We start from the raw sequence: 15,368 nt of genomic DNA on the forward strand, positions 1-15,368 counted from the left end.
ATTTCTGTGAAGCCTACCCATGTTTGAGAACCAAAATATTATTAAGAAGGTCACAGTTTTGGAAGCTCCTTGTCTTATAAATATCTCTATATATTTTCCTAAGTAAAGATTGCACAAAATGACTTGGTGGAGATACATAGATGCGCGCATCCTGCATTTCTTCATGTGTTCCTTTCAGAGTAAGGAATGTTATAAAAAGATCTGAAAGGAAGTATAAAATAATAAACTTAAATACCATGACATTAAGAAAAGGAAATGGAACTGAATCCTATTCATAATTATACAAAACACTATATGCATCGATCATTCAGTCACTTTTGTGCAGCACCCATTAATTCATTCTTGAACATTTCTCTTTTTTTTGTTTTACTTCTTAAGCACACTATCCCATTGCATTGAACTTTTATATTTATCCTACTACATACTCACTCTCACTTCCATAATCCAAAATAGGAGAGGAAACATTCTTCCATACCGGCATTTTCACTTCTGTCAGAAAAGGTTCTCCTCTAAATCACATTTCACTGTTCAGCTTCCTAGCAGCATTTGCACATCTTAACATTTCTCCACCGACTTGCTTGTTTCAGTAAACATTCTTCTATTTTCAAACTAGCTGATAACTTGGTGCTGCCCAGGTATTTATTTAACAACCCCACTTCCATGAATCTCCCTGCAATTTCTAATGTTAGATTTTCCCCCTTACCAGAGGAGCCCCCTTGTGTAGTACTGGGAAGCCGTTACCATTGCAACTCCACAGTGCTGTACAGTAGAAGCCATTTTAAGGCACAACAGCCTGTATCTTAACAGAATACACACCCAGGGGGGTGTTAGGGGTGTCTTATCCCCACAGTATTTGTTTCCAGAGAATAAGTAATCTGTGTACCAAGTTTGGTTGAAATTGCTCGAGGCGTTCCAGAGTTATGCTGGAACATACACAAACACACAGCCATTTGGATGGATGGATGGATGGATGGATGGATGGATGGATGGATGGATGGATGGATGGATGGATGGAGATAGATAGATAGATGATAGATGATAGATAGATAGATAGATAGATAGATAGATAGATAGATAGATAGATAGATAGATAGATGATAGATTAATAACATTCAAGTTAATCATAGATTCATAGATCAATCCAAGTTAATGTATAAAAGAATAAATAAAAAATGAAATAAAGAGAATTTTAGTCATGTTTGTGCATGCACATGAAACATAACTACTCAGAAGCAATATATTGTAACTGTGATGATCAATTTCATTTGCTTACAATATATAAATGAACCATATGAATTAAACAGAAAAAAACCCTGCAATAGTTCCTTTCTCGTGTTCTGCAGGAGCTGCTTAGATGAAAGAAAGCTAGAATGAACAGGATGAAAGCTGTAAATCAAGTCTGAGTTTATTTCTGACACATAAAATAAATTCCTGGGGTGCACCTGTTTTTCTTAATTCTCCAAATATATTCCATATTCATGTCAAGATGACTGATTTTCCCTGAACCTCCAGGCATAACCAGGAGACACTTTGTGGAAGATTGACAAGGTTTCTAGAATTGCATAAAATCTTCACATTTGTTTTGTGGTTGGTGATAATCCTCTCCTGGAGGAAACCTTTGTGATTGATGGCTAAGAGTCAACCATGACTTGATGGCCTATAATCACTCAATCAATGTAGTAAACATCAGCTTCAGGTCCCAAACATACAAAACTACAGTTTCTCGTGGGAAGGTAGAAAGCAAAAAAAACAAAACCTCTTATGTATCTGTCAAGTCTTCCAGTTTAGAAAGGACTATCATGGCTTTGGGTCTATCCTTCTTCTTGGAAAAAGATGCTACAGTGGGTAGATCCTATGGGGCTTTCAAAAGCAACATTCTGTAGGAGGTATGTGAAAGAGATTCCCTGCTGTGATCACCAATTATTTGAAGAAACTCATAGCAACAATGACCTGATCCTGATTAAGACCTCAGTTGCCACTTTGGAACCATCATTTAAATAGGGAAAGTTAGTCAGAAAGAAGCAGGATGTTGCGAAGATCAGCAGGGTGTATCATAGGGATACAAGCCATGAAAACTCAAAGGCATGGTATGGTTAGGTGTAAAGATGTGAGAGTAATTTCTTTTCAGTGAATTATTTTGAAACAGAAGGGATGTAGGTGTTCCTTCATGAGAAGTTCTTAAGAAGAGATCAGACAGCCACTGTATTTGTCTGAAATAGGATAGTACATAGCAGTCTTCTACTTGAGCAAGGGTTTAAAAGACCTCCACTGTCCCTTCCAACTCTGATCTTCTGCTATTCTGTTATACTGTCATCTACAAGTGGATGCTTTTATTTTCAAAATTATATTGTTATGACATTAAAATCATTTTTTTCTGGTGCCAATCAGATGTGGTATTCTACCGATTTGGACCAGTTCACCCAAACTGAAAATCGTGGTAGCCCCTCCCCACCCACCCTGGCTCTATGGCATCCCATTTAGGCCCTTTTTTCACCAAAAGTGCATGTGTGGAAGGCTGAGCACAGGTGTGCATGCTCACATTTGCGAATGTGCATGATCACATTCCTGGTAGGGAAGGTAAGTGAATACTACCCCTGGTGCCAATCATGTCTCAACACTGTCCACCTGTCCAGAATAGCCACACCACAGTGGATGCAGAACTTTTTCAGAGTTTGATCTTAATGGTGAGTGATCGTTTCATGAAATCGATGAGCAGTGATGCCTTTTATTATTTGAATATGTTTTTTTGGTATTTGTTGATCTATATAAAAGAAAGACGACAACTTCCTATTTTTCAAAAGCTTTCTCTTTTTGATAGCAAGAGCAATGAAATTAAAGCAGGAACCTGGAAAGAAAGGCTTTTAATGGAATGAGGCCGTGGCATCATATTTGAGGAGGACCTCCATTTCAGTTTTTAGGGAAACAAACAATTATACAGCCATCTATTAACTTTATCAGAGGTCACACAGATAGCAGAATAACAGAGTTGAAAGGGACTTTGGAGGTCTTCTAGTCCAACCCCATGCTCAATCAGAAAACCTACACCATTTCGGACAAATGGTTTTTCAATCTCTTCTTAACAACTTCCAGTGTTGGAGCACCCACAACTTCTGGGGGCAAGTTGCTCCACTGATTAATTGTTCTGTCAGGAAAATTCTCCTCAGTTCTAGGCTGGTTCTCTCCTTGATTAATTCCCATCCATTGTTTCTTGTCCTGCCTTGATAATTCAGCCTCTTTTAGAAACAAAGTCCAATTTTGGTGAGACAATCTCAAAGAGAGAGTTTGTAATTCCGAGTGGATCTCAGACTTCTCAACAAGAAAAGAAAAATAGCCCACATCTCCCACCTTTGCTAGAGAACAATAAGCATGTGGGAATTAATAGCTGGATCTGCAGTGTTCTTTTCATTTCATGTTAGACCTGAAACTTGTCTGCATTTAGAAAGCGTTGCATTTCACTACTTCTGTCAAGAGCTGTGTGCAGCTGAATAAAACTGTGTAATTTAGAGGCATTAATTCTGCCAGAAGCCCTGACAAGACAACACTTATGTAGGCTGCAGCAGAAAGCATGCATAGCAGCCTTAAGAATCTGGCTCCACATATTTCATTTAATTGTTTGTACACTTCAGGTGTAATGAGAAATTCATCCACATCAAATCTGTAATTGTAACTCCCCCTTCGGTGGCATTTGCTCTCCCTCAAGCACCACTAGAGGGCTGAAGAAAACAGAAGGATCATTTGGTAATAGAATTCAGCATCTATGGAGCCTGTCCTTTTGCTCTTACTAACAATGGCCATCATCGCTTCTCAGCAACTCAATCCCTAATTTATTACTGGATGTCAGGGCTATTAAATTCCCTTGGGCTTCACTGAAAGGGAAGAGTGTGTGCCTTTCGCAGAGCATCTAAATGAATGGTTTCAAATGGGCACTTGGGATGTTTTGCCCCATTTATCCAATGCATTCATTATATGAAGTCCTTGAACGTGTTTGCCTGCATTTGTACAAATGCTATATTAAACCAAACATGTTTATCTCTTCAAAAAATGTATAGATCCATCAACATAGTATGCGGCATCCATACATCATACCTATCCAGCCTGCTGCACAGTTGTCAATATTTACATCCGTTAAAGAAGGCACACTTACCATTTAAATTGTGCTTCTCCAGTGTTCATGCCAGCATGCACTAATCTGAAGAGACAAAGGCACTTTGCCAACAATTTACAAGGTATTCAGACCAGGCTGCAAGCTAACAGTTCTGCTGTTGTGTGTATCTACATTTGAGTTCCAGGAAAACAATGGCAAACACTTTTTTTAAAGTGTCTGGATCTTATTGGGTTTATAAAAGTTTTATTATTGTTGGTCTGAATCAGCCTAGGGCAGGATGGAAACATCTTCACTGAAAATTACACACACACACACGCCAGAGGTGGGTTCCTACCAGTTCACACCAGTTCAGTAGAACCGGTTCGTAAAATCTACCGAACCGGTTAGAAGAGGTTCCACCAGTGGACCCGGAAAGCAGGCCATACCTACAGAAGAGGTCCCAAAAATTTTTGAAACCCACCACTGACAAACAAACAAACACACACACACACACACACACAGACTCACACAGAGAGAGAAAGAGAAAGAAAGGAAGGAAGGAAGGAAGGAAGAAAGAAAAAAATAAAGAAAAAGTGAGAGAGAGATGAAAGAAAAAAGGAAAAAGGGACAGAGAGACAAAAGGAAGGAGAGAGAGAGAGAGAGAGAGAGAGAGAGAAAACACATGGCCAGCAAGCCACTCCCACCAGGTCACATGGCCGGCAAGCCACTCCCACAAAGGACACCACATCCACAAAGTATTTTCAAAAAAAATTTGAAACCCAACACACACACACACACAAACACACACAAACACACACGTATATAATGCAGGCATAATAAGCAGCTTTAAAAATATGGTTCTTCTTTTCTGTATGAATGAATAAGTTTTACATCAGCATTGCTAAAACAGTGCAGGGGTTAAAACATATGTTCATCATAATTTAGCCAAAAATCTGAAGAAATGTTGGTTTTTTTAAAAAAATATTCTTCTTTCCTTGAGTAGCTGGATTTTTTTTTCCTTAGGCCTTCCAAAATAAAAGTTTACCACTGAATAGCCAGCATTTGTAAACACTTGAGATGGCAGAGGTCAGTCCCAGCTCCCAAATACCAAAATAGCTGATGGTGACTAAATTAAATGGTGGCCTGAAAAAAATGGTATAACAATAAATCTATGGGTGCTTAAATATAAAACAAGACAAAAAGCCCAGAGGGAAGGAGATTTTACTTGGGGGAAAAAGAAAGGCACACAGACATAAATTTTCTACCTGGTTTCAAACGAGCAATCTTCTCCACAGGATGCGAAGAGGAACCAGTGTGCTGTTTCAGCATACTGATAAAGAAAGGTATAGAAATTATTAGAGTGCATAATAAGCACTGGCTGAGTTGATATGTTGACAGCAAGAAGAATGCTTTATGCACAAAAATGGAAAGATATTTTAATTACCGCAATGGATGAATGGCTGGAAAAACTGCCAGAACTAGCAGAGTTTGGCTAAATTCACTTTAAACAAAGAAAAGAAACATCCAAGTTTGTTTTGGCTTGGAAGCTGCTTCTGAATTTTGTGCTGGAGATGAAAAAATATGAGAAACATGACTTTGAGTTTTTCTGATGAAGTCTGTTGTTGCGGAAATGGGTAGTACATAGAAGTTGGAAGTTGTACATAAAAGCCCTAAATAGTTGGAAGTCAATGCTTTTGTTTCTTTTTTCTCCTTTACCCTATTTCGTCCTCTTCTCTTTTTCTCTCCCCTATTTTCCCACTATTTCCTTTTTCTTTTCTATGTTCTATTTTGATACGCTTAATTAAATTATTTTTTTAAAAAAATAAAAGCACTGGTTCAGTTGAGCAGGGGTGTTGGTGGGCCTTCTTTTGCAAAATAGTTACAGCTTCTGATTAGCCTGCACAAAGGGAGGCACATTATCCCATCCAGATTGCAGCACTCAAAGTGACAAGATGTTTTCTAACACAACATGTCTTTTTTTTAAAAAAAAAAAAGTGGTTTGAAGAGCAGTGATTTAATCTATCTGGGAGATTGGAAGAGGAGAGGTTTTTAGGAGGGGAGGGAGTTGTAGTTTTTCACTGTGTATTGGATTTTTTTCTGCTTTGAAATGGGTATTTATTGTGATTGGTGGAATTAAAACTGAAGTATTATGTTATTCTTAAAGGTAAATGTTCCCCTCATACATATGTGCTAGTCGTTCCCAACTCTAGGGGGCAGTGTTCATCTCCGTTTCAAAGCTGAAGAGCCAGTGCTGTCCGAAGACGTCTCCGTGGTCATGTGGCTGGCATGACTAAACATTGAAGGTGCATGGAACACTGTTACCTTCCCACCAAAGGTGGTTCCTATTTTTCTACTTGCATATTTACATGTTTTTGAACTGCTTGGTTGGCAGAAGCTGGGACAAGTAATGGGAGCTCACTCCATTATGCGGAGGTAGGAATTCAAACTGATGAACTGCTGACCTTTCGATCGACAAGCTCAGCGTCTTAGCCACTGATCCCTTTTATGGTATTCTTCATAGTTTTTATATTAGCAGAGTAGAATATCTATTTTAGGTCACATGCTTGATAAAAGAAGTCAACTGAAGCTATGGTAGTTGACTTCTAATATACCTCCTGTTAATAGCTTGTTTAGCTGCTATATTTTGTTCTTTGCATTTTTCACAGTACTTTATGATTTAAGATTTCTTTTAAATTTCACTACTCTGTGTTCCTGGAAATCTGTCACTTACCTGTTCAAGGTGATAATGAATTTGTACTCACTCCCCAAAGTCATTTTTGACATGCTTATTATGTTCAGATTCGTGCAAGATTCAATCTTATCAACCAGTAAGTAGAAGACTATATCAAGTAATCAGTGACGTGTGGTGAGCTTTATGACTGGTGAGGCAAGCGGGCAAAAGCCGCCCTGCCGCCCCAGCGCTGTGTCCGACATAGAGGTGTCCCGCTTTGTCCAAAAGCCCTGCCGCTATGTCCAAAAGCTCTGTCGCTATGTCCAAAAGTCCTGTGGCTATGTCCAAATAAAAAAGTGCCAGCCCACGCACCAGCAGAGGCAGGTAAAGCACACACACACATACATGCACGCACACATATTACTTACAATAATACAATTACTTACAAATTACATTAATTTTGAATTCCTCCCCCTCCCTCCGACCCACATACCTTTTCCAGCTGTTTCACAGAGGATTTCAACTCTGCTCTCATCTGCCATGATGAAAATGTAAAAATGTAAAAGGAAAAAGGCAAGAGCTGCTGAGGTCAGGCTGGGTTAGCTGCTGCCAGAGTCTCCAATGGATGACTCTGCTTAACTGTTTAAAAAAGCCTCTAAAAAAAGTGCCCTCTACAGGAGGAGGCGAGAGAACCACGTGCCTCATCTACATAAGGAATTTTTCAGCTTTTAACCCTTGCTTAACTCTGCTCGAGTGATCATAAAGATAGAATAAATGAGGCACGTGGTTCTCCCGCCTCCTCCTGTAGAGGGCACTTTTTTAGAGGCTTTTTTAAACAGTTAATCACTAAGCAGAGTCATCCACTGTGACTCTGGCAGCAACTACCTCAGCCTTTTTCCATGATGACAGTGGTGAGGCCCTGCCTCCCCTGACTACATGTCACTGCAAGTAATTGTTACAGTTGGCTTTTTTTTGTCTTCCTGAAAATGTCCTGGAAATGTTGTCTTGCTCTTTTTAGCTAAAATTTACCTAACAAAAAAAAACATAATGGAAACAAGAAGCAGTCGACATAAAAATATTATCTTATTGTATTAAGTTTGTGATGTTTTTGTTTAGTTGTGATTTTTATTTTTATTTTGGTTGACTATTCATCTGAATAGAACATATGCATGAATAATTGAAAACTGTAGTTGTGTGCAGACTTGTGCCTTAACTGTGAATTATTTTTCACAGTTCCCAATTTTCAGAGATTGTAGGCATGCAAAATTCATATACCCGTAATCTTGTGCTGACCTCCAAACCATGAGGGAAAACCAGAAACAATGAGAAAGAGATAACTTTTATCCCTCACTGAAGTGATATGATATGATATCTTCAGCAATAAAAAAAATTGCTCAAGTTGCATTAGACTTCTGGAGATTCCAGGGGAATCACATCTAGTTTCAATCCAGATCCTGCTACCTATAAAGACTGCGTAGCAATAGATGTGATATTCTTAACAACATAGCAAAGTGCATGAGGTTGAAAGATACTAATTTCAAGAGTTCTGAAGTATAGCTTATGTGAAATGAAGTTTAAAAAATTAAGGCATGGAGTGAGAAAATGAAAAGGACAGGGTAAACATTTTTTTAATGCAAATATCGTTCACTCTGCTTCATTATATCATACACATATACAATCAATCTCCTACTTACACTGAATATTTTCTTTATGATATTGTATGCAGTTTTTAAACAATCTGTTAAAAGTCTGCTTTGAATGTTGCATTGATTTGACAAGACACTATATTTACAGTATTTCCCATATTCCTATCCATGGCTGAAAATTTTGCTTTCATAATACATTACAGCTCAATTTTTTTTTCATTCAGATATTGACCTATCAAAAAATATTCACTAGCAAAACGCATTGCCGTACATAAATGGGCTTGCTCTGTTCTTCCGAGTTACAAAATTGTAATTTTTTTTCCCTAAAAGAGGAAACATGCCACACTAACAAGAAAATAATAATCAAATATTTTACTGTGATGCCTTCAAACTGGACATGGTTTCAGTTTTCATCTCCATTTCCTCAGTCAAATTTTTAACCCACATGCTTCAAGTAAGTGAATAGCAAAAGGCTCTACAAAGAATAAATATGACTCACTAAGCTGGGTTTCTCCCAGTGTTTTAATTAGCTCATTAAAATGTGGTGGTTCAGGGCTGCCTGTGTGGTTGATAAGATATCTTGCTTGTTGTTCATTTGGCATATCTGTGTTGGCGAGATATGTAGGAACCAAAAAGATGCCTTCAGAGAAAGGAATTTTGAACTATTTATGACTTGATAGCTGCCATGGATATTGTGAATACTCTATGTTCTATACTATAGTATTCTGCTCATGGTACAGAATGTAACAGGGAAGGGGACAGAATGATAAGACTATGAAGAGCCCAAAGGAAATAATTTTGTCTGTATGTGTGTGCATGTGCATGTGCAAACACACACATACACACACACACATTGTGGACCACTTGCAGAGCTCCAACAGCTTGGAATGTTATTCTAGTTTCTTTTTTCCTTGATAAAACCATTGCATGGCCAATTATTCAACTGTATGCATCGTTCCAATACAGGAGAATATTTGTAGCTCAGGGATGAAATGAGGGATCCTTGGTGCTCTCTGAGCTTGCTTGTTTTCTTGCAGACTTTTCATTGCCCTAACTAGGTAACATCTCAGTGATGATGCACTAGCACCAATGGTGGGATTCAAATAATTTAACAACCAGTTCTCTGCCCTTATGATTTCTTCCAACAACCAGTTCACCAAACTGCTCAGAAAGTTAACAATCGGTTCTCCTGAAGTGGTGCAAACTGGCTGAATCACTGATCAGCATTGATTGTGTTACCTAGTTAGGGCAATGAAACATCTGCAAGAAAACAAGCCAGCTCAGAGAGCACTAAGGATGCATTTATGCATCGTTTTTATGCAGCTATTTTAAAAGCATGCAAAAATAATCAAGGTTTTTGTGCAGGTGTACCATAATTAAACCGCTTAAATGTGCAAGAACATATGGGGAAAAGCAGTTCTCCTACTTGTGTAGTAATCAGACGAAGGGGAAAAAATAAGAAATATTACTTTCAAGGATATTGGAGTCACATGTACTTTAAGGTTGATTAATTATGATACACCAGTGGAATATGTAGTAAGTTAGTTATTTTGATCATGCAAAGCCTGAAGCCCATACAAGCAGTGTTGAAAAAACAATTGTGGTACATGAAATGTATTCCCAGAAGATGGTCCCGCTTGCTATTCTGCCCATGCTTGCCAGGTTTGCTGCACTCATGGACTTGGCAGTAGCTGAGGAGATGCCCCTTCTATGCTAATGCTGTGTACTTTCTTGTGCTGGATGCAACAGAGGAATAGATGTTCTTGCAGCTCATTTGAATCTTGGAAGTCTCTTGCTGCATAGTGATTTTGGAGATATCTGCAACGGCATGGGCTGTTACGTATGCCTATAAAACAGCATGTTACATCTCTGCTCCATGAGCTGGCTGCCAGTCTGCTTCTGGTTCCAATTCTAAGTGCTGTTTTTGACCTTTAACACCCTTTATGACATATCAAAGTTAAAGGCAAAGAAATAAAGAGAGACTACTATAGTCATTTCAAGCTGTTTAGCTTTCATCAGCTAGCCATATCCTTCTGGGATTCAAACCCAGGGCCGCTTGCATATTAGGCAGATGTATTAACCTCTAGGCCACTGGCTCCCCTCACTTTGTTGGTTGTACCGGGGAGGATCATTTTTCCGGTAAGACTGGTCTATCAGGGCAACCTGGTCTACCCAAATATGGGACAGAGCCAGAGGTGGGTTCCTACCAGTTCGCACCTATTTGGTAGAACCGGTTCGTCAAATCTACCAAACCGGTTAGAAGAGGTTCCACCAGTGGACCCGGAAAGCAGGCCACACCTACAGAATAGGTTCCAAACTTTTTTGAAACCCACCACTGGTCCTTGGATATGATTATTCTACACTATCATGCTCATATTTATAAAACTCAGTGCCTCTGTGAAAGGTAAGGATGACTACTGCATTTGTGGTGCAATCAGAACATTGCGTGTGTTGAAGTTGTTTTAACGCAAACCAAAGATGCCTTTTAAAAAACTAGTTTACATCATATTCTTATGCATGCCAGTGCTGTGTGTGAGGTAATTTAAGGTGGTTCTATTCTCGAATACATTTTATTTATTTCATTTTCATTTTCATTTTATACAATCACTTATATACTGTGCGTAAAAAAAAAAAGAGAAAAAAAAAACCCAACATGACACTTCATTCCCCCATACACCCTCTCTTCTCCCCCTCCAACTTTCATTTCACCCCTCCAGCATTCCCCTCTTCTACTTCCCTTCCCCCTCAGACATCTCCCCCTCCCTCCATCTCACCCTCCTTGCATTCCCTCTCACTCCCTCTTTACTTCTCCCTCCTCTTTCCCTCTTCTCCTCGCTTTGGTGTATCCATACATTTCAGTTTGTTTTAAAAGAGAAAAAGAAAAAAAGAAAAAAGAAAAACGAGCCGCAGTATACAAGTGAATTCTTATTGTTCTAAGAATTGAAACTGTAATTCCACCCTCCCCCCTCCCCCCTATAATCCCCCCTCCCTAACCCCCTTACGGCTTCGCAGGTCCCATACCCGGCATAATTCTTTAACAAGCATTTGAGTATAATAAGGCCAGCTAACTTTAAAATTATAAAAAATAAAATAAAAGTAAAGCCAAAGGAAAAAAAAAAAAGAGAATAGTAAAAAATACAAAATAAAAAAACACACACACACACACAAAAAGAAAGGAGAAACAAGAAGGGTCAATAAACCCACTACGTTAACACAGCTTCCCATTATCTGTAAATCTTAAACAATGTAGCTCATTCCAAATTTCGGTTATTTTACTACTTGCAGGGTTTCAAACTGTATTAGAGCCAGGTAAGTTGATCAATTAGGATTCCCCAACTAAAAGTCTCATTGCTTTGTCTATCTATTCAGACCTTTAATTTATCTCTTTTTTATCCGAATATCCAAACCTTTCTATAAAACCATTAAACTCAAGTACTTCTTTCATTTTTCATTTCCAACACCTCCCTTTCTATCCTTACCCACCTCCACATGTAAATTTTTTTACCTTCCACCCTGCCTTTATCCATATCCACATATATATTTTATCCGCATCCATTGCTCCTCCCATATTTACTCCACTTTCCTGAAGACTCTCCGACCAATCTTTCTTGACCTTATATTGAAATAGCAACTCAAACAAACATCAGCTTGCATTCTAGCCCCAGGTAGTCTAATTAAGCTTTCGCTACCCTTCCCTCTCCCACGCGCCTCCCAACTCCGTTCGTCCCAGACCACAACTCAAAAAGATCGCAATCTCCGCTCTCCTCGCCTAGGAAAATAATTCATGCGCAATTTGAGTTAGAGTTCAGACAAATCTTATATACAATATGTGTCCACAATCAGCAACGCTTCTTTCAGTCTCCATGTCTCATCATCGATATACAACTTTTCCATTTTATCCCAGACGGAAATCATAAAGCTTTAAGAACATCGCTAAGTCTTTATTCTTTAGTCTTCTGCCCTTCGGGAAGAGGAAAGCAACACCCTCCGCCTTGTAGCCACGTGTCTCGCTGTTTGTCTTCTCCTTCTCCTTGTCTCTCCCCAGGTCCGGATGAATCAGGAAGTCTCGCCTTCAGGGTCTCGTAGTAAAATTCTCGGGCTTCACAGAGAGAATTAATGCGGTGTTTTTGGTTGCCAAATGTAACTGTAATACCAGCTGGGACTTCCCATTTGTATGGAATCTGAGAATTTCTGAGTTCTTCGGTTAAGAAAGCGTACTCTCTCCTTGATCTTAATATTTGAGATGGTAACTCTTTAAAAACAATCAAGTCCTGTCCATCAATTCTCAACCTCTTGCTGTAAAGCCTCTGTATTATCTCATTTCTGGATTCCCTTGTGGTAAAGTATATAATTATGTCCCTCGGAAGCTGTCGCTGTTTTGCTACCCACGAATTCTGGCGGTAAATTCTTTGAATCTGCCAATCAAAGTTAAATCCCGGACTTCCCACCAAGCGGCTGAAAGCCTCAAAGAAGATCTGTTTCAAATTCTCCTGTTGGTTTTCACGCAATCCTCTAACTCTTATGGCAAAGGCAGTCTTATTATAATTTATCATGACAAGTTGTTTTTGAGCATTTTCAATTTCCTGTTGTAACGTTTGAATTTTGGATATCAAATTAAGATTAGTTTCTTCCAAAAGTTCCAATTTGTCCTCCGTTTCAGCAATATAATCTGTCATGACTGTCATTACTCCGATCATATCCTTCTTTGCCTGAGCAATTTTAGCATCAAATTGATCATATAAATCCAATATCAGTTGATTAATTTCCTGTCTGAAATCATTAAGCGTTTTGAGAAGAAATTCTTGTGTTAACAAATCTCCCGTGGAGGGTGTAGGAGGCAAGGGTAGCGGCTTCATAGCAGTTTTTGGAGATATGTTATTAAGGAAGCGCTTCTGTTTAGATTTGGGAGCCATTCCAGAGTAAAAATAAAAGACAAGCAATCAAGCGAGCCAAAAATCAAAGTCTCTGCTCCCCTCAGTTAATCTTTTAGCAATTAGTACGGAGAAGCCTTCAGGAGGGTAGGGCTGACTAAGTACGTCACATCAAACACAAAAGCTACGAGATCGCCATCTTGTGACGCAGCTAAAAAAGAAAGGGAGCCTTTTGCGAAATTGAAGCTGGTATTTTATATAGTAATAGAAGAAATACCTCAGGAATGGTCCCCGCCCGGATTGACTTTTAAATAGCTTAGCTTTGTCCTGGGGGGGGGGCAATCTGCCTAGGGCTGCAAAAAAGGCAGCGCGGAAAACTGGCCGGAGTAAAGGCTCAGCTAATGTTGAACCTCTTCTCCATTCACAGCAAAAAAAGGCTATGAATTACAAAGAGATCCTAACGACTGACCTTCTCCCTGCCCCTTTCTGCCAGAAAGGGGAGATATCTATAGATCTTATAAGATATACGAACCAGAATCCTGACAGGAGCTTCATTGAGCTCCCGACGGCGGCAGCCTCCTCCCCCCGAAGCCCGTAATTTAAGGTGGTTCTGACAAGTGTCATCGGCATCTTCATATCCGGTCACATGGGCGGCAAGCCACTCCCATCCGGTCACATGGGCAGCAAGTCACTCCCACAAAGGAGGCCACACCCACAGAGTAGGTTCAAACAATTTTTGAAACCCACCATTGGACAGAGCATACTCCAAAGAAGAAGAAAGGGGAAGCAGTATGCTCCATCCCATATTTGGGTAGAGCAGGTTGCTCTGATAGACTGGTCTCACCAGAAAAACACCTTTATGACAGAGGATTAGGTTATTTGAAGGACTACTTCTTCCTGATCATATGTCCCTATCCTGTCCTTACCACTTTCTATAGAGAGACGATCAAGAGTCTTCTGTCATATTGCATTATAGTCTGGTTTGGAAACATTACTGCTTGAGACAGGAAGGCAGTGCTGAGAGTGGTGAGGATGGCAGAAAAGATTATTGGCAGTTCACTCCCTTCTGTCCTATAATAGCATATAAGCTATATAACCCCGTTGATTGAGCGGAGACCTCAATATTTTCTAGGACACTTCACATCCTCTTCATGATCTGTTTTTCTTGTTACCTTCTGGAAGGAGAATTCAGGGTATATGGAGCAGAATATCCAGATTCAATCACCATTTTCTTCCATACAGTATCAACCTTGTGAACTCCCAAACTTCCTCTTTCCGCTATGTATTCAAGATGAACAGTGTTTAATATTTATATGTATTCATATGTAAGAGTGAAGGTATATACCATGGTAGGATTCAAATAATTTAACAACCAGTTCTCTGTCCTAATGAGCTGGGTAGGCATGGTTCATGTGACCGGGTGGGCATGGCCAACTCAACCTCACTCAGGTCGATGGGTGCTTCACCTTAGCTGTTATAACATAATAAGGGTTACAGCAGGGCAATAAAGATTAGTCTAGAAACAACACCAGAATGTTTCCTCCCTGCCTTCCTTACAGGATTAACCCTGTAAAGTCGGGGGGGGGGAAACAAAATGAGAATTCTTCCAACAACTGGTTCTCCAAACTGCTTGGAAAGTTAACAACCGGTTCCCTCGAATAGGTGCGAACTGGCTGAATCCCACCATTGGTATATACATATGGATGTGTATCACGTATCTACGTGTGTGTTATGTATGTGTACACTTTTGAAAGCAGGCAACAGAATTTGATTTTTAACGCGTGCCAGTGTGCCCACAGTTAAAAAATGACAATAAAGGTTATTTTATCTTATCTATCTTATCTTATATCTGCCCATTGTATCAGATCTGGCAGAAGAAGCATGATACAGATACCATCTGCTAGGAAGCTACATCCACAGGCCTCAGGAGGCAGGCCTTTTCTGCTGTGGTGCCCCTTATGCAACATTGAGAAAGGCTAATTCCATCCCTGTTGATTTCCCCCCAAGTCACTTAAAATCTAGTTATGTCTTCAGTCCTGGCAACCAGCAAAGTACTAAGGTGGCTCCATTGTTGTTAACATCTGCTGTCCTCTTTT

This window comes from Thamnophis elegans, chromosome 8, assembly GCF_009769535.1.
Source record: "Thamnophis elegans isolate rThaEle1 chromosome 8, rThaEle1.pri, whole genome shotgun sequence".
Classification (NCBI taxonomy): domain Eukaryota; kingdom Metazoa; phylum Chordata; class Lepidosauria; order Squamata; family Colubridae; genus Thamnophis; species Thamnophis elegans.